General features: G+C 42.1%; 1 long non-coding RNA gene across 3 annotated transcripts in view; it reads right to left on the bottom strand.

The window, feature by feature from the left end:
• Positions 1-22,629, bottom strand: part of LOC102448719 (uncharacterized) — a 99,339-nt gene that overhangs the window by 14,943 nt on the left and 61,767 nt on the right. The window contains exons 5-7 of one of the 3 annotated variants that reach the window (XR_016348833.1): positions 22,485-22,581; positions 13,185-13,343; positions 9,531-9,601 (exon numbers count right to left, since the gene is read on the bottom strand). This is a non-coding gene — a long non-coding RNA (uncharacterized LOC102448719). The remainder of the gene's footprint in view (positions 1-9,530; positions 9,602-13,184; positions 13,344-22,484; positions 22,582-22,629) is intronic. The other 2 variants (XR_016348835.1, XR_016348834.1) reach the window with 2 other exon arrangements.

Here is a 22,629-nt window from a genome sequence, read left to right as displayed (position 1 = left end):
AGTGTCAGTCTGCGATGAAATCAAAGGATAGCAAAGGAAAAAAATTAGTGTTTCTTTGTTTTACTTTTTTGTTTTATAATTGAATCTGGATTGTAAAAGTTATTGAGTATAATCCAGTAATGCTTTTTTCCCTTTCATTTGATGCTTTATGTCAATTACAGGAAATATAAATAATTCTCCCCTACTTCCATGAATGGGGTTTCCCTAAGCTCCTAATCACTACTATTAGGAGTGTAATTGGGTTCAATTAATTCAAATAATTACTACCTTCAGTAAAATACAGGATCTTTATATACCCTAAAGCTTTGACGGAAATTATGTTGATTTTCCTGGTGTTTAAAAAAAAGGGTTCACCTTTGCTCTATATAGTTGTTTTATACAGTTCCTCCAGGTTTGTGCTGTTTAAATATTTATTTTGTGAAAACATGGTTTTAAAAAATCAGAATGAGCAAAATACTGAGTTTGGGTTTTTGTAATAGTTTTGTATAAACTTTATGCAGCTGTTCAAACTACTGTGATGAAGCCATAATTTCAAAGATGAGACATACTCTAGGAAACTATATGTAGGGGAAACTATGTGCATTTCATCATTGGGAAGCCTGATGGAATTGATTTCTGAACAGAAGGGCTTAATGCTTGCAGAAGCTTAGCTGTTAAGACAGCATTATACAGTGGAAACTCCACAGTTTGCTCATGTTAAAAATTCCCAGTGGTACAAGCCATGGCTACCCTAGGTTTAACACTTGAAATCCAGATTCTTAGTCACCATCAAAACTCAGGGTCCCTTTCCCTAATATTCAAATTAGACAGTAATAGTTACAGAAAGCCTGCTATTCAAGAAGTGTAATTCAATTCTCATTTTTTCCACTACCCAGAGAAGTATTCCCTAACAAATCAGTGTAAAAGGCAATTGTCTATAGCCAGGGCACATCTAAACTACGTTGTTGTTTTTTCTGAAAGAGGATATGCAGATTCCGTGGGAATTTGAATATCTTCTTCCGATCTCACTTTTGAAAGAGGATCTTTCGAAAGTGAAAATAGTCTGGATGCATTTTTTCAGGAAAAAAACCCTTTTTCGAAAGAACCGCGTAAACCTCCTTTTTAAAGGGTTTTTTTTTCCAGAAAAAACCATGTCCAGACTACTTTCACTTTCAAAAGTGATCCTCTTTCGAAAGTGAGATTGGAAGAAGATATGCAAATTCCTGCGGAATTTGCAAATTCTCTTTCGAAAATTCTATGTAGTCTAGACTTGGCGAAAGTGTCTCTGAAAAGAGAGGAAACAGCAAAGGTAATTTCTTCCTTTAAGAGACTGTTAGTTGAACTGATTTTCAGATGGGGGTGGTGGAGGAAGAATGCAGAACTATAAAGAGCTATAAACACAATAAACAAGCCCTGGGTTGTGTACGTGTGTGTACTTGGTTTTTGTTTTTATTTAAAGGGTGCTACATTTTGAATCAAACATATGCACTCACATTTTGTTGCAGTACCATTGTCACCTAGCTTTACTTAAATGGCAAAAAAAGTAACAATTTAATCTGCAAAGTCAAATATGCCCCTGTAAAGATTTCATTAAACTATGCCTTATTATGAACATTATCCCTAAAATTATTAAGCTGGTTTTTGTTGTTTTTTGTTTATTGTAGCTTGTATGAGTTTCGAAAGAAAGAGATGAGATCAGAGAAAACAGCACTGGAGAAAATACCCATATTTGAGGGAAATAGCAGACTTCTTAGCAGAAACATTTTCTAAATGGCCACGAATGTTCAAACACTACAGCTTTTTGAATGAAAATGAATGTAGAAGTTTCCTAGGTTGATGACAGGTTAAACACATTCTGTTTTCCTTTCGATGTCAGTATTTTCCAGCATGAGGAAATGCAAACTTCATAACTGATGAGACACTTAGATGGGAAGCATTTCATCTCAAGGAATGGAAAAAGAAAACTCACACTGTGCAAGGCTGGGGTATATATTATTAATCACATTTTCTAACAAAATGAATCTATTTGCTTATAGGATTTCTCTTTTTCCCCTCCTCCTCTACATGAAATGATCTTGTAGTATGGAGACAGCAACACTGCAGAGTGTAGTTTAATGAAAATTTGCTGTTGCCATGGCACAGGGGTTCTGATTTTATATTCCTAAAACATTATTTATTAGTTTTCATTTTGCATTTCTCTGGCTCTCTAAACAGCTACATCAATCATTATGATTCAAACAATTAAAAATGCTGTATTACTAAGAAGAAATTAAAAGAAGTAATCAGCTTAACACAATCCAACTCAAAACCCTTTCTTTGGCAGCTCAAATGTGTTTTCCATATACATGCTGTTAACATCCCAAATTGGCTCAGATTAAAATATATTGGAACAGGATTGAACCAGAGGCAAATCTATGTATGTGTGTGCGTGCACATGTGGGAGGGGAGAGGTACTCTTTTATTTCACAGCGAACAGTGCGGGTTTCCGTCAGTATTTGTTGTTAACGCTCAAACCAAAAAAAACCACTTTGAACTGGTAGCTGTGTGTTCCTAAATGAGATCGTGTTGATGTAAAAGTCCAGGCCTGTACTTAATGCCTCTCTGCCTTGTCTGAAATGCTTATATTGCCAGACTGGAGCGTGTTCTATCTGCAGTATTTTGCTAATAATAAATGTTATGGGCTAAATCCTGTCCTGGACAACCCAATCAGGGAAAGCAGCAATCTCACACTGTGTGTCCTCTTCTGCTGAAGGACTCCTTCCCAAGAAAGGCAAGATTCTCCAAGGCAGCCTTGCAGGACATACTATGGAGTACATATTACCATTCCTCTGAATACAAGTTGCCTTTCAGCTTTTATCTGCTTCTGACAATAGCATAGGTAGTTCCTAATTGAGGGACAGATACTTTTTAATCTATTCATGTTCCTTTAATGCAAAAGACTTATTTTCCCGTCCATGGAGGCTGATAGAGAAATATGAATACCATTTAGGGCTAAGACAGTCGTTCTCAAACCATGGCCTGTTTGGCTACGACTACACTGCTATTCTCTGTCTTTTGAACACACCGTTATTTTGAAATATAACGGGCTCGCTATTCCAATGTCCCTGTAAACCTCATTACACAAGGAGTAAGGGACATTTCAAAATAGTGATTTATTTCCAATAAGTGCTGTGTAGACAGAGCCAAATTTTGAAATAAGCTATTTTGAAATAACATTGAAATAAAATACATAATTTGCATAGTTCAAAGTGCATCTCTTATTTCAACCTGTAGATGCACCCTTTGTGGTCCAATCTGCACATCCTAGGCCTTCAGGAAATTGGTATTTATTTAAAGTAGTCTCTGTCCTGAATATTATTGTAACTGGGATCAGAGGGAGTCAAGTAGAGAAGGTTTCTTTCTAGAAGATGCACTTAGTAGCACAGAGCCATGGGCTGTGGAGTTACAATGCAGGCAGATCAGTGACTATACCCTCCTGATAGTTTAGATAGGGTTGTCAGCTCTCTAATTCACAAAACCAAACACCCTATCCTCCACCCTGCCCCTTCCTCAGTGGCTTCCCCACATTCCCTCTTCCTTAGTGGTTCACTTTCCCCCACTTATATTCATTTTACTGGGTTGGGGCAGGAGGTTTGGGTGTAGAAGGAGCAGGCTCTAGATGGGGTTAGGGATAAGGAGCTTCAAGTGCAGGAAGGGGCTTTGGACTAGGTTTGTAGATTATATTATAACTATGTAGTAGTGGCCTACAAATGGAATGATTTGAAGAGTGTGTGAGAGATAGCTAACTATGCAAATTCAAGGAATGGCATTTAGACAATCTGAATAATCAGGTCATCTTGTGAACTGACATGGTACCAATGTAATAAGCCAAAGGACATAAGTGACCTGAAAAGGGATAGTGTTAATGACAGCAACTTTTCAGTTTCCCAGAAAAAACAATAATTTCCAAAGTAGTTCTCTCAGCTGACAATGCACCTCTGCCCCCTTCCATGTTACTTCTAGTAAAAATATTAGTATTTTTCTTACAACCTTTTCAGCAAAAGGTAACCTTCTGAAAGCTATTTTAGAATTGGAAGAGTACTAGTGGTTGTGTGAGCTTTAGGACTTTGAAGATTTAGCCTTCCAAAAACTTTAGTGGAGGTCCAGGAAGCCTATATACTGACTGCAGAACATCCCTGTTGCCCCAGCTCAGCAATTTCTCTTTTGGACCCTTCAGAAACCCAGAAGTGCCAATTTAAAGCGAGAGAATTCAGATACAATTTTAAAACCATGGACAGATTTTGGATCAATTTTTATTTTATTACCAAATGATCTTCTTACTATATCTTTAGAGTGATTTTAATGCTTTTAAGTGTCCATCTCTGCATGCTGAAGTCCTGTATGAACCAGACAGATGGTCTTTACCACTATACATCAAGACTAACTTAGAGGAATCACTCACTTCTAGAGGTGAGATGATTAGCCTCTACGTGACATTTTTTTATTGGCATATGTACTCCATCTGCTCCCAAGGATATGGCAATTTTTGAAGACAGAAGGACCAACCTGGCAAACTGATCTGATAAACATGCAGTGGGGCTGTATTTGTTGCTTTAACAGCCCACAGGGGTGTAAAATGAGATGGAGAACCAGAATTCTTCTATGGAAATAGGTGCTCCACCACTCTTTTGAAAGGTGTATCATTTATTCCCCCTGCCCTGATTCAGTGTAGCAAGCTGGTATGGAAAGGGACACATCCTCCCTACCCTCTTTAGTGAACCTAATGCAGTTGCTAATGATAGATGTCATTCAAAGCTCAAGGCCCAGGATTGTGAATGGTTTCTGCACACTAGCCCAGATGAGGTGAGGGGTGCTGCCTGACGCCTTGTGTTATTCATACAGGACAATATAGTCTGGCTTCCTTTTTTTAAATAAATAGCTAGAATATGGAATTGGGGCATACATACATCCTGGTCTCTAAAGTTTAATATTAAAACAAACAAATACATTTTTCTTCGGGACAGAGTGGCCACACTAATTTTCCTCTTTCTGGCTGCTGCATTCCTGAATTTTAGGAAAACTGATGTCTTTGACCATCTTGTGTCATTATGATCAATGTCACATTAAAGATAGAACCCTAAGGGTAGATGTTTACTGTCAATATACCCATTTGTGGAAATACTGGAGTGGTGATACAGCTTGCTGTCACTCCAGCCTGTCTAAAGAAAACTAGACAAAAGCTTCTGATAGAGGGGGTCATAGTGGCCTGGAACTTTTCTGCTGGGGGAAGAGGGAAGGTAAGAGTAAGTATTGAAGGCAGTAGACTAAAAAGTCAAATGACCATGAAAGAACAATAAATGTGGTAAAAGTCATAAGATTTAAAAGGGGAAAAAAGAGAAAAGGGGGAGGAGAAAAAACAAAAGAACCTGAAAAGGAACGTGTGATAAAGTCTCAGAGAAGTAGCCATGGTAGTATGTAACTTTAAAAATAACAAGTAGTCCTGTAGCACCTTAGAGACAAACAAAAAAAATATATAGTATCATGAGTTTTCGTGGGCAAAACCCACTTCCTCAGATGAGCAGAGTGGAGAGAAAAGAGGGACCCTCACAATTTATAACAGAGTTCCAAGTAGCTGAAACCTTTCCTGGCATCATTCTGAGACAAAGGTACACTAGCATGCAATGTTATAGACATGATCACCCTGTTATGGAGCAGAGAGTAGTCATTAATGGTTAACAATCCTGCTGGAAAGGTATAACAAGTGGGGTTCCACAGGGGTCGGTTTTGTTCAATATCTTCATCAATGATTTAGATATCGACATAGAAAGTACGCTTATTAAGTTTGCAGATGATACCAAGCCGGGAGGGGTTGCAACTGCTTTCGAGGACAGGGTCATAATTCAAAATGATCCAAACAAATTGGAGAAATGGTCAGAGGTAAAAAGGATGACATTTAATAAGATCAAATGCAAAGTGTTCCACTTAGGAAGGAACAATCAGTTTCATACATACAGAATGGGAAGTGACTGTCTGGGGAGGAGTACAACAGAAAGGAATCTAGGGGTCATAGTGGACCACAAGCTGCATATGAGTCAGCAGTGTGATGCTGTTGCAAAAAAAGGAAACATGATTCTAGGATGCATTAACAGGTGTGTTGTGAGCAAGATACAAGAAGTCAGTCTTCCGCTCTACTCTGCACTGATTAGGCCTCAGCAGGAGTACTGTGTCCAGTTCTGGGCACCACATTTCAAGAAAGATGTGGAGAAAATTGGAGATGGTCCAGAGAAGAGCAACAAGAATGATTTAAGGTCTAAAGAACATGACCTATGAGGGAAGACTGACAGAATTGGGCTTGTTTAGTTTAGAAAAGAGAAGATTGAGAGGGGACATGATAGCGGTTTTCAGGTATCTAAAAGGATGTCACAAGGAGGAGGGAGAAAAATTGTTCTTTCTGGCCTCTGAGGATAGAACAAGAAGTAATGGGCTTAAACTGCAGCAAGGGAGGTTTAGGTTGGACATTAGGAAAAAGTTCCTAACTGTCAGCGTGGTTAAACACTGGAATAAATTGCCTAGGGAGGTTGTGGAATCTCCATCGCTGGAGATATTTAAGAGCAGGTTAGATAAATGTATATCAGCGATGGTCTAAACAGTACTGGGTCCTGCCAGGAGGGCAGTGGACTGGACTTGATGACCTCTCGAGGTCCCCTCCAGTCCTATTCTATTATTCCCTTACTCCTCATGAAATGAGGATTACACAAGTCAGAGTATGAAGTCCTCCAGTTTAACATTATTTTGTCATTATGACGAAAAAACTGCTTGTAGTGAAGAGGTGGACTATATTATTTTGGAAGAACGTTATTCTGAAATTACACTGCTATGTAGACAAACCCTTGGGGTTGTATGGCTTTGGATTTTGTCACTTAATTAGCTTAATTTGTTACTCATAAGTTATTGTAGTCAGAATTCCAAATAAACGCCAGGCAGGTACCCTTGCAAACATACTTATTTTTGTTCTGAAATACCCTAAAATTTTCAAAAATGCAGGATAGTTCACACCTGCTGTTTCAGTTTTCTCCAGAGGGGAAGCCCTGATCTCTGTTAAATAAAATATTGCCTTTTCCTACACTTGCTTAGTTGCAGGCCTGCCCCCGGATAGAGGCAGAAAGAGTGGCTCCAGAGGAAGTCCTATAGGAGCAGCCCCTAAAAAAGAAGGAATGTGCAAGCACCAGATTAGGAAACAGGAACTAGACAGGATAAAAGCCAGGGGCACCCCTTCCTACCTCACCTGATGAATGCGTGGTGAGGACTAGGACTATAGGCTCACGGAACACAGAGTGAGGGGCAGTTCAGTGGGCTCACAATTATTCCTAATGTGACTAAAGAGATAAACAATGACCAAACTTTTCCCACCATACACTTGCCTGTCAGCCTATCAGAACATTTTCATGGCTCAGCCTCTCTGGAGAAGCTAGGAGCAGCCACTGGTATGTAGGCCTTGAGCTGCCACTCTGCACAGACCATGCCTAGGGCAAGTGAAGGAAGGGCTCCTTGTCATTTCTTCTTACTTGTGTACCAGCCTAAGGGGCCAGGCACAGTCTTGCCCTCTGTGTCACTATGCTTACAGATGTCTGGCAGATCTTTTCCCCTGAAGATAAGGCACTTCAAAGGTCAGATGCAATGAATTTGTAATAAGGAATTCTTTGTTACACTAAAAGCAGAGACAGGGCGTAAACATTTTGTTTTAAAAGGGTTTTAATTCATGGTCCCTTCCTGAGCCTTTGGTGCACACTGGATCAACTTACAACTGGGGCAAAAGATCAAAAATTCTAGTGGTATGGGACCTCAGTCTGTTTTCACCCGTGAAATGTAAAGGAGCATGAAGACCAGATGAAAGAACAAGCATATTTAATGAGAGAATTGGCTGTTTGCCAGTATATCATAGTGATTGAGACACTGCATGATTTGCCATGTGATATATTAATTAAAATTGTTTTCTTTATTTTAAACATTTGAATTGGAAGGAGGGCTGATCCAAACTTTTGTCAAGTCACTGGGAGTTTTTTCATTTACTCCAGTGCTCTTTGGATCAGACCCGAAGTGACCTCCCATCAGTTTCTGTCGGAGGGTATGTCTACACTACCCCACTAGTTCGAACTAGGAGGGTAATGTAGGCATACCGCACTTGCAAATGAGCCCGGGATTTGAATTTCCCGGGCTTCATTTGCATAAGCGGGGAGCCGCCATTTTTAAAACCCCGCTGGTTCGAACCCCGTGCAGCGCGGGGAACGAGGTGTACCAGTAGTTCGGAATAGGAAGCCTAGTCCGAACTACCTAGTTCGAGCCCCGTGTAGCCGTGCTGCACGGGGTTCGAACCAGCGGGGTTTTAAAAATGGCGGCTCCCCGCTTATGCAAATGAAGCCTGGGAAATTCAAATCCCGGGCTTCATTTGCAAGTGCGGTATGCCTACATTACCGGGTAGTGTAGACATACCCATAGTGTTTAAAGAGTGAGATCTTCTTTAGCAGTTAATGGTGTCTTTTTTCTAATACTTACGTAAAAGTCTGTGTGGTGGTAGCCGATAGAACACTAGTTTCTATCACTATCAAGAAATCAGTGTTTCCTGCTCCGTGCATAGTTTTAATGTTCTCTGTTCTAGTGAAGTGTGCAGCAACTGGGGCAAGGGAAAATAATGCACACTTCAACTGCGTGAGGATTTCATGTATCACTGTAAACAAAAATGTTTGGAGAAAGGGTTTTTCTGAAGGAACAATTCTACACATCCTTACCAATTGTTTCAGGAAGACAGCCTCCTGTTCAAGTAACAAATGAATGGGTAATTTTATTTTCCCCCACTAGCTTAATTAAGTTCCTTTCCCCCCAAAAGATCTGCTACTTACCCAGTAGTTCTTGTGGCTCCTTGCAATATGCCAATCCCTCTGTTTTCCTCCTCCTAACATTGTTTTTCTCCATGCAAGTAGACTACTTGAGGAAATCAGTTACCACTTAGCTTGGCCAATAAGATTTATTAAATTTCATTTTTAAATAAAATGTGGTTACAGTTCCAGTGCAGCTGACAAAACTGGGACTCAACCAGCAGCTAATAAGTGCACTGACCTGAACATGTCCCAGTTATCTGCACTGACATATACATTGCATCATTCTGACAGCCATTTGTTTTTTAGCATGGGTAATCACCAATATGTTCTTTTAAGTGAGATTCATAGATGCTGATTGCATTTATTGCATAAATTACTTCATTATTAAAATCAGGTCATTTGAGCCCAAAAACCATTAACATACAAACTATCAGCATAATATCATAAGCTAATAAATCAAGCACAGGAAAAGAATTAAGAGGGTTCTTAGCGATAAGTGTTTCTTCAGAGATTAAGGAACACAATTTTCTTATGAATATATTAACATATTAAGAATGAATTCATGCAAAAGTAATTTTTCTGCATATATAAAACTTGTGCTAAATAATTTTCATACTCAGCCACCAGAGCTGTTTCAAAATGTGTTTTTTTTCTCAAATCACTGTACAGCAATTAACCTGCTGTGATACGCTTTACCTGTAAAATTCTTATCTTTCCACTTTAATCAAACAGCTAATGTCCAGGAATAAAAAATGGCAAGATAATATCTGAAAGAAAACAAAAAATCCTAGTTAATGGCATGTTCTTCCAAGGTGAATTTAAAATATATTCTTAATCTTGAAAGGTACCAGTGAAATTATCTCTCTGATTACAATAGATCTGTGGTTGTCTTATAAAAAAGTACGTTAAAATGGATTTACTTCTCAGTCCTTCTATAACAGGCTCTGAGACTTGCCATAATAATAAAGAAATGGGTGTTATTTATTTCACCAATTAGATTTTGATTGCTTCTGAATAAAGCAACTGTAATTATTTGGATACACAAGTGCTGCATGGAAACACAATGAATTCACAGGTAAACTACACCATAATAAATAAAAATGTGTGCAGAAATTTTACCAAGCTACCAGACAACTAAGAGTTTTTTCCCACATTTAGATGGTGGTGTTTTTCCAATCTCTTGCTTACTGTTTTAGCATGTTTAATGCATTTTACCCTCAATATCAGATTCTCTGCTGTGACACACAGTGAGTCATTTCTCCTCATATTTGTTGTTTAATGCTAAACAGTACTTGATATTTGTAGCCTCATAATTCCTCAGGACAGTAATAGTGAAGCCTCTTTCTTCTCTTTGAGACTCTAAAAGAAATCAGGAAATCTAAAACTTTGTGACTCGTTGAGTGCACTGCTGTATATTGGAAATAATCACAGAGGGAGAAATACAATCAGCCACTCCCAGCAGAAAGAATGCCCCAAACACAGTGGAAGTGAGTCCACTGAACAAAAGTACTGGGCAAGCAACAGAACAGCCATACTGAAAGTGCAGAGGGGAATGCACTAGATTGGCTTTCTCTATGGCACTCTACTAGTCCTGGTCCATCATACAAAACGAAGAGGATAAACTCTTGCTTTAAGTATGAAACAGAATTCCAGCCTGAACTATGGCTTTGGAATTGTGACAATATAATACCATACCTATTTCTTTTTCTCTACTAATCCGTGCAGTTCTTTGCTGATGGTGGTGGAAGGTAAAAGGCTTTTCTGTCTTCATTGAAGATAATTTACTGTGCAGATATTTATGTGGAGAAAAATCTAATTGTATATTAATGTCATTCTAAAATTTTGAGCTAGATTGTGGTTTAAAGTAGGGATGTGAATGACTAGTCGACTATCCGATAAGCAAATGCTTAATGTCAATAAGTCGCTCCCCACCCCCTTGTTGCCTCTATCATAAAAAGGCAGCAAGGAGGAAGAAGAGGAGGGGTACTTCAAAGCGACAGCACCTCATGGAGTCTGGAGCCAGACCCTGGGCTCCATGCGGCACTGCTGCTTTGAAACACTGCATGTGGCCTGGGGCCAGCTGGAGTGTCACCAGGCTGCATGTGGCATTTCAAATCAGCAGCACCACGTGGAGCCTGGTATCAGCTGGGGACTCCCCCGCTGACCCAGGGCTCCATGCAGTGCTGCCGCTTTGAAATGCCGCATAAAGCCTGACGCTGGGCTCCCTGCAGCATTTCAAAACAGCAGTGTCGCATGGAGGCCAGGGTCAGTAGGGGAGTCCCCAGCTGATCCCAGGCTCCACGGGGTGCTGCTGGTTTGACACGCCATGGGAATTATGGGTCAGTGGGGCACTGCCCCGCTGGACCCTGACTCTCCACAGCGCTTTCGCCTTTGAAGTGTAGCAACAGGCTATTGCTATACTTCAAATGCAGAGGCACCCTATCAACTAGTGGACTAGTTGATGCAAATCGAAATTTAATGTCCCTAGTTTAAAGCCAGAAGCACCAAACTGAAAGCTAATAGGAGGACTTAGCAGAATTTCTCCCACAGAAATCATGCTGAATTGGTGAAATCTGCCACTCTGTCCAACTAGCCCATTTATTCACTAATCAGGTAGGCAGATCCTGAATACTAAAGGTCAGTGTCTACACTGGTGCGATCTCATGCAAAAGCGGCTGCTCTTGAGCAAAAACTTGCTGCCTGTCTACACTGGCCGCGTGTTCTTGCACAAGTAAACTGACGTTCTAATGTATAAAATCAGGGCTTCTTGTGTGAGAACTCTGACGCTCCCGCTCAGGAAGAAGCCCTTTTGCGCAAGAGCTCTTCCAGAAGAGACCAGTGTAGACAGGCAACATGAATTTCTTGCGCAAGAAAGCCCTATGCTTAAAATGGCCATCAGAGCTTTCTTGCGCAAGAGAGGGACTACACTGGCATGGATGCTCTTGCGCAAAAGCACATCTCTTGCACAAAAGCACATGCCAGTGTTGACGCTCTCTTCTGGAAGAGTTTTTGCACAAGAACTCTTCCGCAAAAGAGTTTTTGCGTGAGAACGTGCCAGCGTAGATGTAGCCAAGGAGTAATACATGTAGGGCACTCAGGCAAACTTTCTGTAGCCATACATATTGTTTATAGATTGACCACATGAAGATTGTGGGTGAAATTATTACTATTATTTATGTCATCTATATCACTGAAACAAATGCACTACCACCTCAAACATTTTGGACCAGGTTTGAAATTTAGGAATATGCTCCTGAGCCACGGAAGTCAATGTACATTTTTCCATTGACTTATAGGTATACCAACAAGAAATTACATGTAAGTGCTTGGATATTTTGCAGGTACAGCTAAGAGGCCTCTTTTTGAAAATGTGACTGTTGTGCTCTTTATACAAATATTTATTTACATAGTGAAATGACCTTAAAAGGTCAAAAGCATAAATGAAAATGTATCCTCTTTATATCTACTCAGTATTCACAGTAGGAAAAGGCCTATCTTATGCAATATGCAAATAGTGTTATCATATATAACACATGGATACTATAAATCTATTGTCAAAAGCATCTTCCACTCAAAAATTGTCCATTTTTTATCAAATCTAAGGAGAAGGAACAGTAAATAATAATATGAAAACATGGGCTAATTAGAAATGACTGCATATGAATTCACTTTTATTAAACTGGTTTTATTTAAATCGCCTCTTCATTTTCCTATGCTGGGTAGTCTAATCTACATGCCTCTGTCGCCAGAGGCATGTAGTCTAGACCACTGGTCCCCAACCATTGGAGGTTGCCAGACGCCGAGCACTTGGCGGGCGCACACAAATGCCCCTGTGGGCGCCAGGGCACCCGCAGGCACCGTGTTGGGGACCACTGGTCTAGATGTACCCTAAGAGATATATTTGGGCATAAGCTTTCTTAATTGGTTCTTTAAGCATGAAAGAGTAGGCCCAAATAAGTCTGTTAGTTTTAAGCTGCTACAGGACTCCTCATTCTTTTTACTTTGACTTGTCTTTGCCTTTCTATTTAAATTGATCTCAAATGCATAAAACTGTATAGCTGATTAATGCTTCCAGGTAGCATGAATCACACAGAGATTTGTTTCTGTTATGAGTAAGGCTATGTTTTAGCCATGAGTAGTTTTACTAAAAGTTATGGACAGGTCACAGGCAGCAAACAAAAATTCACAACCCATGATCTATTCAAAGATTGTACCACATTCCACTGGCTAAATCTTGGGTGCTGGAGAGAGGGGTCTCTGAGACCGCCGTAAGTGTTCCGGGGCAAAGGGAAGTCTGGAGTCACTGCTCATGTTCGGGAGGGTGGGGGGACACAATAACCCAGAACTTACCCATGAGCTGCCAGTGGGGCCTGTGGGCCTTCCAAGCTGCTCAGGCAGTCCTGAGGTCAGTCACGCACTAGTCACTGCAGAAGTCTTGTAGGTCCCGGAACATCAAGGAATCCGTAGCAGACTTCCAGCCTTGATTCTGAGTTACCTCAGTGGATAGTCCTCATAATGGATGAATAAGAGCAATGTAATCAGAGAGAAGGAGAGGATGAATATTATATTATTGTCTTAATACATGCTTGTCTCTGCATCACTTCAAACTACAAAGGGCTACTAAAATAAAGTTTAACACTTGAGTCCCTATTCAGGCATATCTCCCAACAGTAGTGGCAGCTGACCAGGAGAGGTACATACTCCTGTCAAGGACAGGCCCTGCTTACTTTGGACAGGCCCTGCTGAACCTGAGAGAAAACGCTTGAGTGAATCAGGACAAATTTGTAAAGATCTGAGGACAAAAAGAATTAGCAATATATAGCATCATATGTCTTTAGTCTAGATCAGTGGTCCCCAACCATTTGGGGTTGCTGGGCACCAGGGGGCGTGGCCGTTCGCCCGCCGGGCGCCTGGGGGGCGGGGCCCCCCCAGCGGGGCCCTCCCCATAGCCGTATTCCCGGGGCCGGCGCTGGTGCTCTCTTCCCTCTCTCCCCCAAGCGCTGCGCGCCCAGGGCCGGCACTGGCGCTCTCCCCCCTCCACCTTCCCCAAGCGCCGCGCGCCTGGGGCCGGCGCTGGCGCTGTCCCCCAAGCGCCACGCGCCCGGGGCTGGCGCTCTCTCTCCCCCCCGTCCCCTATGCGCCGCGGGGGGGCAATCCGCGGCGCCCCTGGGGCCGGCGCTCACCGTGCGCCACGCGCCGGGGGCTGGCTCCGGCACCGCGCATGCGCCACATGCCCGGGGCCAGGCCAGCCCTGAGCACTTGGCAGGCGCAGACAAATGCCCCCGCGGGCGCCATGGCACCCGCGGGCACCGTGTTGGGGACCACGGGTCTAGATAGACAAAGTAGGTAAAGTAACATCTTTTATTGGGCCAGCTTTTGATAGTGAAAGTCAAACTTAAAAAAAAAAAAAAAAAAAAAAAAGAAGAGTCCTGTGGCACCTTGAAGACTAACTAACTAAGGGTACGTTTGAGCTAGTTTGAGCTAGGGATGCAAATTTAGGCGACTGAAATTGCTAATGAAGCAGGGATTTAAATATCCCGCACTTCATTAGCAATTTTGGTCGCCTACATTTGCATCCCTAGCTTGAACTAGGGAGCAAGTATAGACGTACCCTAAGCTTCCACAGGACTCTTCACTGTTTCTGCAGATACAGATTAACACAGTTTCCTCAATGAGACTTTTCAAACTCTTAGGCTGTGTCTACACTGCACCATTCCTCTTAAAATCAGGAATAAGGGATCTTTCGGAAAAGGCTTTATTTTCCGAAAGATCCCCGTCTAGACTGGCTCTTTTTTCCGGCAAAGCCCCGAGCCGGAAAAAAGCGGCAGCCATGTTCATGGAAATGGAGTGGGGGATATTTAAATCCCCGCTTCATTTGCAATTCCGACTTGTCTCATCTGCATCCCTTTTCCAGAAAAGGGGTGCAGTGTAGACACAGCCTTAAGGTACAGAGATGTTAAACTGGAAATCTGGAAAGATCTGTCTCAAACTCCACTGCCTTCATTTCAGTTAGGTTGTGAGAATGACCTTTGACAAATACTGATATTTGTACACTGCTGGCAGAAATGCCTGCATATTTTTTAAAATAAAGTTTAACCATAAAAGGTTTGAAATTGTATTTATATTGAGTCATACTGGCTTGCTCATTATCTGAGTATGAAAATCATAAATTTGCTTTCTTGATAATCTAAACATTCAGCATCTCTTTTTGTTTGTAGTTGTATCATCAGAGGTTCCTAGGAACTAGAATCTAAACATGTGGAAACAGAACTATCACAAATTGTCTAGAAGTTTGTATTTTTAATTTTTCATCACTTTATGTTCCTCTTCCACCAAACAACCTCTGTATTGGAAGCTTTTCTCAGCAAAATAAACTATTCAGATTCAATAATGCAGTTGCTGTCTAAAAATACTGGGATATTATGGGCTATTAAAAGGATGCTTAGAATTATGTTTTACTGGACAAATTCTCTCTCAAATCCCACCCATCCATTCTCAAGGAAGCTGATGGAATTGTTAGGATATGAGGCAATCTAGAAATTGGTGCTCTGAGCATAGTGATCTTTATATGGTTTGATTTTTAATTACAGACTATAAATCTATTCAGTACTAGCCCTTTAATTATTTAACTTGCTAAAGACTACACTTTTTTGCCTTCATTGCTGGAAAATAGTTCACTATTAACACAGGTACAAAACAAATATTGTTTATATCTACAGAGTTTGTAGATTGACAATTAATGTTCAATTATATACAACCAAATACAATTAATCTTAAATTATGATTTATTCCCCATTAATTTTAATTTCTTTTCTTCAGTATATTTATACTATTAATTGTGTCTACCTTTACCAGTGAAGAATCTTGCATTGCTTTCCAAGAAAATATAATACAAGGTTTTATGCAAGAAGTTAAGAAAGGGATGGGTTTATAATTTTACACTGAAGAATTAAGACAAAGCTGATAGTGATGCCTATAGTTATGATTGCCAACTCTTTCCATTACTGCATAGCAGTGATTCTCAACTAGGGATATTTGTTCACCTACAGGTACACAAAGGTCTTCCACAGGGTACATCGACTCATCTAGATATTTGCCTCGCAAAGTCAGTACAAACTAAAATTTTATATATACAATGACTTGTTTATACTGCACTGTATACTATACACTGAAATATAAGTAAAATATTTTTATTCAAACTGATATTTGAATGGTAAAAAAATTAGATGGTAAAAAATTAGAAAGCTTTTTTTGTGATAGTGTGCTGTAACACTTTTGTACCTCTCAGGTTGAACCTCTCCAGGTCCACACACTCTAGTTCAGCAACATCTATGGTCCAGCATAATTTTAGTTAGCCAGATGTCTACATATCATCTATCCCATTTCTACCATGCCTGGTCTCAAATTACTTCAGACTGTTGGCTCCTGAGAATGGCAGAATTGGGATATTCTCTCCAATTCTGTTCCCTTCCATCTTCCCACCTACCTTCCTCGTTCATCTTCAGGGACCTTAGGGTGTGTCTAGACTACCTAGTTTTGTCGACAAAAGTGGACTTTTGTCGACAAAACTATACCAGCGTCTATACTACCGCTGAGTTCTGTCGACATAATGTCGACAGAACTCAGCAGTTTTGTCGACGCTGGTATACCTCATTTTACGAGACATAACACCTTCTGTCGACAGAATTCTTGCCTGTCACATTCTTGTTATTGCCTGTAACATTGCGTCCAGACTACGGAGTTCTGTCAACAAAGCAGCTTGCTTTGTCGACAGAACTCAATGTGTCTGGACGCTCTTTGTCGACGGAAGTTTTGTCGACAGTATCTGTCGACAAAACTTCCGTCGACAAAACGCGGTAGTCTAGACGTACCCTAACTCACAAACAACTCCTTATGTGGGAGGTACAGTTACTTTTCCTTCTCGGGGCCATAGAGGAGGTTCACTTCAGGGCCAAGGAATTCTACTCCTGCTATTTCCTAATCCCCAAAGCCAAGGATGGGATCAGGCCTATTGCAAACCTCAACAGATTCACATAAAGGATGAAGTTCCGCATGGTCTTGCTGGCTTCCATCATTCTTTCTCTGGATCCAGGAGACTGGTAAACTGCCCTCGATTTATAGGATGTGTACTTGCATATATCCACAATTACATCCTACAGACAATTTCTATGATTTGCGGTCAGCATTATCCATTCATGGTCCTTCCATTTGGACTGTCAGAAGCCCTTACAGTGTTCGCCAGTGCATGGCAACTTTTCTTCTTGTGCACCAGATGCAAGTCTTCCCAAACAGACAATTTGCTCATTGAAGGCCCATCTTGAGTCCCGGGGGAGTAATACATAAACCTGTTGTGTACAATGTTCCTCAGACTGGGACTCATCCTCAATGTGGAGAAACTGACCCTAACTCCAACTCAAGAGAATAGAATTCATTGGGACCCTCCATTCAAGCCAGGGCATTCCCGCCTGACCATCAAAGATCTTCCATGCTTCCTTACCACGACTTGCCTAAAACTAGTGGAGCATAAGGCAGCTTGTACTTAGTGCAGCATACAAGGCTGTGGTTACTCCCTCTTCTGGCGTAGTTGACTCAGGTATAAAGGCCCAATCCATACTTCTGTTCAGACTGGCCACATTCCACCTCTGGTGCTTAGATTTCTCCAGTGGTGGCAAGAGCTTCAGGTAGTTTGGGCAGGAGTACCCTCTTCCAAGACTCAGCCATCACTGTCACTAGTCACAGAGAGTATGTCTACACTACCCCGCTAGTTCGAACTAGCGGGGTAATGTAGGCATACCGCACTTGCAAATGAAGCCCGGGATTTGAATTTCCCGGGCTTCATTTGCATAAGCGGGGAGCCGCCATTTTTAAAACCTCGCTGGTTCGAACCCCGTGCAGCGCGGCTACACGGGGCCCGAACTAGGTAGTTCGGACTAGGCTTCCTATTCCGAACTACCGGTACACCTCGTCCCACGTTCTACCTAGTTCGAGCCCCGTGTAGCCGCGCTGCACGGGGTTCGAACCAGCGGGGTTTTAAAAATGGCGGCTCCCCGCTTATGCAAATGAAGCCCGGGAAATTCAAATCCCAGGCTTCATTTGCAAGTTCGGTATGCCTACATTACCCCGCTAGTTCGAACTAGGAGGGTAGTGTAGACATACCCAGATGTATTAGCGCTGGGGTAAGAAGTACATCTGGGCGATGTCAGGACTGAAGGTTTAGAGTCCCAAGCAGTGCTATCGCTGCACACCAATGTCAGGGAGCTTTGAGCAGTGTGTCTAGCTTACTAGGCGTTTCAGACCAAACTTCAGTGCATATGTGTATCGGTGTTGATGGACAACACAACGGCAACATTCTAAACTGGGTGGTGCTTGTTCTTCTCCCCTGTGCCTGAAAGCCTTCAAACTGTGGTACATTTGCATCACCAGTTCGATACAGTTAGAGGCATCGTGCCTGCCGGACTCCCAAAACAAATTACCTGACCACCTCATCAGGTCCTTTCAGGGCCACAAATGGTCTCTCAGCCTTCCAGAAACGGAATTATCTCCAAATAGATGTGTTCACAACACAGAACAAAGGGGGACCACCACTTCTGCTCTTTCATGAACCACAGCCCTGGCTCAAATGCCTTTCTCCTGTGGGCAGACTCGTTATCTTAGTTTCCTCTTGTCCTTCTTGATCCTTCTCAAGGTCTGACAGGACAAAGCATCACTCTTTCTCAAAACACTAATTCCCCATGTTGGACACACCCATGACCTTGTCCATGTTTCCAGACTTCATCATGCAGGACAACAGTCACCTGCAGCATCCCAATTTGAAATCACTCCACCTTACCGCATGGAAACTTCATGGCTGAATTTCTTTGTGCTCCAGTGCTCTGATTTGGTAAGGGAGATGCTTCTTGGTAGCAAAAAATAAACAAATACAAATCCAGTGGATAGTGCTGGTCGGAGACTCTCTTCTGAGGGGGATGGAGGCGCCCATCTATCGTCCTGACATGTCATCATGGGAGGCATGCTACCTGCCAGGGGCCCATATCCGAGATGTTACGGAGGCATTGTTGAGGATTATCCATCCCCCTGACTACTACCCCATGCTACTCATCTATGTGGGCACTAATGATACTACAAGGTGTGACACTGAGCAGATCAAGAGTGACTACAGAGCCCTGGGAGTAGGGGTGAAGGAGTTTGGAGCGCAGGTGGTATTCTCTTTGATCCTTCCTGTCAAAGGTAGGGGCCCAGGCAAACACACGTGCATCCTAGAGGTGAATGTCTGGCTGCGAAACTAGTGTCGCCAGGAGGGCTTTGGCTTCCTTGAACACGGGACGCTAGTCCAGGAAGGACTGCTAAGCAGGGATGGTGTTCACCTTTCGAGGAAGGGGAAGACCATATTTGGATACAGACTGGCTAACCTAGTGAGGAGGGCTTTAAACTAGGTTCAACGGGGACAGGTGACCAAAGCCCATGGATAAGTGAAGAACATGGAGACCTGGGATATGGGTCTGAAAAGGAAGGGAATGTGGGCAATAATAGCAGAGAGAAAGGCGGGACAAGGCAGAACTGGGAGGCAAGATCAAATCAGTATCTTAAATGCCTATATACAAATGCAAGAAGAATGGGTAATAAGCAGGAGAAACTGGATGTGCTAATAAATAAATACAACTATGACATCGTTTGCATCACAGAGACTTGGTGGGATAATACATACGATTGGGATATTGGTATAGAAGGCTACAGCTTACTCAGGAAGGACAGGCGAGGAAAAAAGGGAGGAGGTGTTGCCTTATATATTAAAAATGTGCACACTTAGACTGAGGTAGAGACGGACATAAGAGACGGTTGTGTTGAGAGTCTCTGGGTTAGGCCAAAAGGGGTAAAAAAAAAACAAGGGTGATGTCATGCTAGAGATCTACTACAGGCTACCTACCCAGGAGGAAGAGGTGGACAAGGCTTTTTTTAAACGACTAACAAAATCATCCAAAGCGCAGGATTTGGTGGTGTTGGAGGACTTCAACTATCCAGATATATGTTGGGAAATTAACACAGCGGGGCACAGACTATCCAATAAGTTCTTGGACTGCATTGAAGACAACTTTTTATTTCAGAAGGTTGAAAAAGCTACTAGGGGGAAAGCTGTTCTAGATTTGATTTTAACAAATAGGGAGGAACTGGTTGAGAATTTGAAAGTGAAAGGCAGCTTGAGTGAAAGTGATCATGAAATCATAGAGTTCATGATTCTAAGGTAATGGTAGAGGGGAGAATGGCAAATTAGAGACAATGGATTTCAGGAAGGCAGATTTTGGTAAGCTCAGAGAGCTGGTAGATAAGGTCCCATGGGAAATAAGACTGAAGAGAAAAACAACCGAAGAGAGTTGGCAGTTTTTCAAAGGGACATTATTAAGGGCCCAAAAGCAAGCTATTCCGCTGTGTAGGAAAGATATATGGCAAAAGACCGCCTTGGATCAACCAGGAAATCTTGCATGATCTAAAAATAAAAAAGGAGTCATATAAAAAAATGGAAACTAGGAAAAATTACAAAGCATGAATATAGGCAAACAATACAGGAATGCAGGGGCAAGATTAGAAAGGCAAAGGCACAAAATGAGCTCAAGCTAGCTACAGGCATAAAGGGAAACAAGAAGACATTCTATAAATATATTAGAAGCAAGAGGAAGACCAAGGACAGGGTCAGCCCATTGCTCAGTGAGGAGGGAGAAACAGTAACAGGAAACTTGGAAATGGCAGAGATACGTAATGACTTCTTTGTTTTGGTCTTCACTGTGAAGTCTGATGAAGGAATGCGTAACATAGTGAATGTTAGTGGGAAGGGGGTAGGTTTAGAAGTTAAAATAAAAAAAGAACAAGTTAAAAATCACTTAGGGTATGTCTACACTACAGTGCTATTTCAAATTCACTTAATTCGAAATAGTTCATTCAAAATAAGCTAATTCAAAATAGCGCATCTACACACAAAACTATTTTGAAATAGCGTTTTGCTATTTTGAAATAGCACGTCCACACTGACTGGACCCTGAACCAAAGTTAAGGCTGGCTGGAACCAGTGCCTAGATGGTCAGGGATATATGGGTGTCACTAAACCTCTGACTGCCAGAGACCTGGACTGGATGACAGGATAGATCACCTGATAATTGCTGTGTTAAATTCTGAAGAATCTGGCACTGGCCATATTCGGCAGACAGAACACTGGGCTAGATGGATGACTGATCTGACCCTATATGTCCATTCTTATGGGCTCAACAGTTCAAAGAGTAGTCTGGTAAGTAGTACAAGACTCATTTCTGATTGTCATGTTTCTTTTACCATTGGCAGGAATGCTTAATGAAACCTTTCAGAAATCTAATTTTTGTTGGGTCAGTGAAAATAGAATAGCTTTCTTCCAGAGGACAGATGACACTGACTGCTGTGAGGTGAACCCCTCCCCCCTCCCCAGTGAACTAACTGAAAGTCCCAAAATATTGAGGGAATGAGGAGGTAGTTCACTGAAGAATACCTAATATTTCTGAGGATAAGTGGGTCTGTTGCTTCCAGGTAGAACAATGCTTCCATTTAGCTGGGTAGTCTTCTGGTAGAATCCTCTCTGCTGTCTTTGAGAACAGTTTGAATGGTCTTTGAACATGCACTTTCTAGGTCTGAGGCCCACCCAAATAATAGATTGTGAGTTGAAGAAGCCCTGAGTTGAAATGGCTGATCATGCCATTCTCCTGAGTGACTAGAACTGATGGGAGGACAGGCTCCCATTCATAAAAGGCCCAGAAGCCATAACTATCTGGGTCAGTTGGGTATTATGAGAATGAATCAAGCTTTATCAGGATGGATCTTCTGCCGGACCTGTCGTTGTGATGGGAAGAAAGGTTCAGGATAAGAGAAGAACATTGCTCCTGGAATCTTGGCCTAGTGCTGCTCTGAAGCAAAACAGAATGAACATTTTATTTATAGGAGAGGCAAATGGTTTGAGGGTAGCTTTCCCCTGGAGTGTAGATTTCATTCAGAAGAGAAATCCCACCTGAGACTGTCTGCAACAGATAGGTATGTTGCTGAGAGCGTGGTGTGACTCCTGATGTATCATTTCCTTAAACTGATAACCTAGGATGGGTTGCGTGTATCTCATGTGAGCATTCTGTGTTTGAGTGTGTGTGGGTGGCTGCAGTTGTTTCTCCATTTCTCTAATTGATGTGCCTCCTGTTGGCCGCTGTGCATAGTCAGGTATTTAGTTGCTTATTTCTCCGCCAAGTCACATACAGTCCATGTGCAAAACAAACCTACCCCTTGCAGGGTATAAGTCCCAACATGTCTTGCAGCCCTCTGTGGGCTCAGTGTTTTAACAGGCCAACCAGGCCCATCATGGTAGCCCTCTGCTGGCAATGTCTCTGTCACCCTCTCTGGGCTCAATCCTCAGTAAAACCAATAGGGGCTTTACCAATACAGATAAAGGTTTCTGCCCTGGGAATGGAGCAGCACCCCCAGGTTTCCTCCCCAGAAGCTCTTTGCCTGGCCTTTAGTCCTCAGATCTAGCTGAAAAGTGGGGGTCAATATCAGTTCAGCTCCTGCAGTCAGCCAGGAGCACCTCTTACTCCCCCAGTCCCTGCCAGCAGACTGAATTCACTCTGGCCTTGCAGCTCCTTTTATATGAACCTGCTGGGCTTTGACTGGATCCGTGCAGCTTGGAGGATCTCTCTGCTGCCTTTTCCTGGGACAGGGCTCTGAGGTCTCTTTCTGGGGATCCTCCACCCTGGAACAGAGAAGAAGGGATTGTGCTCTACCTTGTTTTTTTATACAG

The sequence above is a fragment of the Pelodiscus sinensis genome, chromosome 2 (genome assembly GCF_052426305.1).
Source record: "Pelodiscus sinensis isolate ZL-2025 chromosome 2, ASM5242630v1, whole genome shotgun sequence".
Taxonomy (NCBI): domain Eukaryota; kingdom Metazoa; phylum Chordata; order Testudines; family Trionychidae; genus Pelodiscus; species Pelodiscus sinensis.
This window is presented reverse-complemented; position numbering and strand designations above follow the sequence as displayed.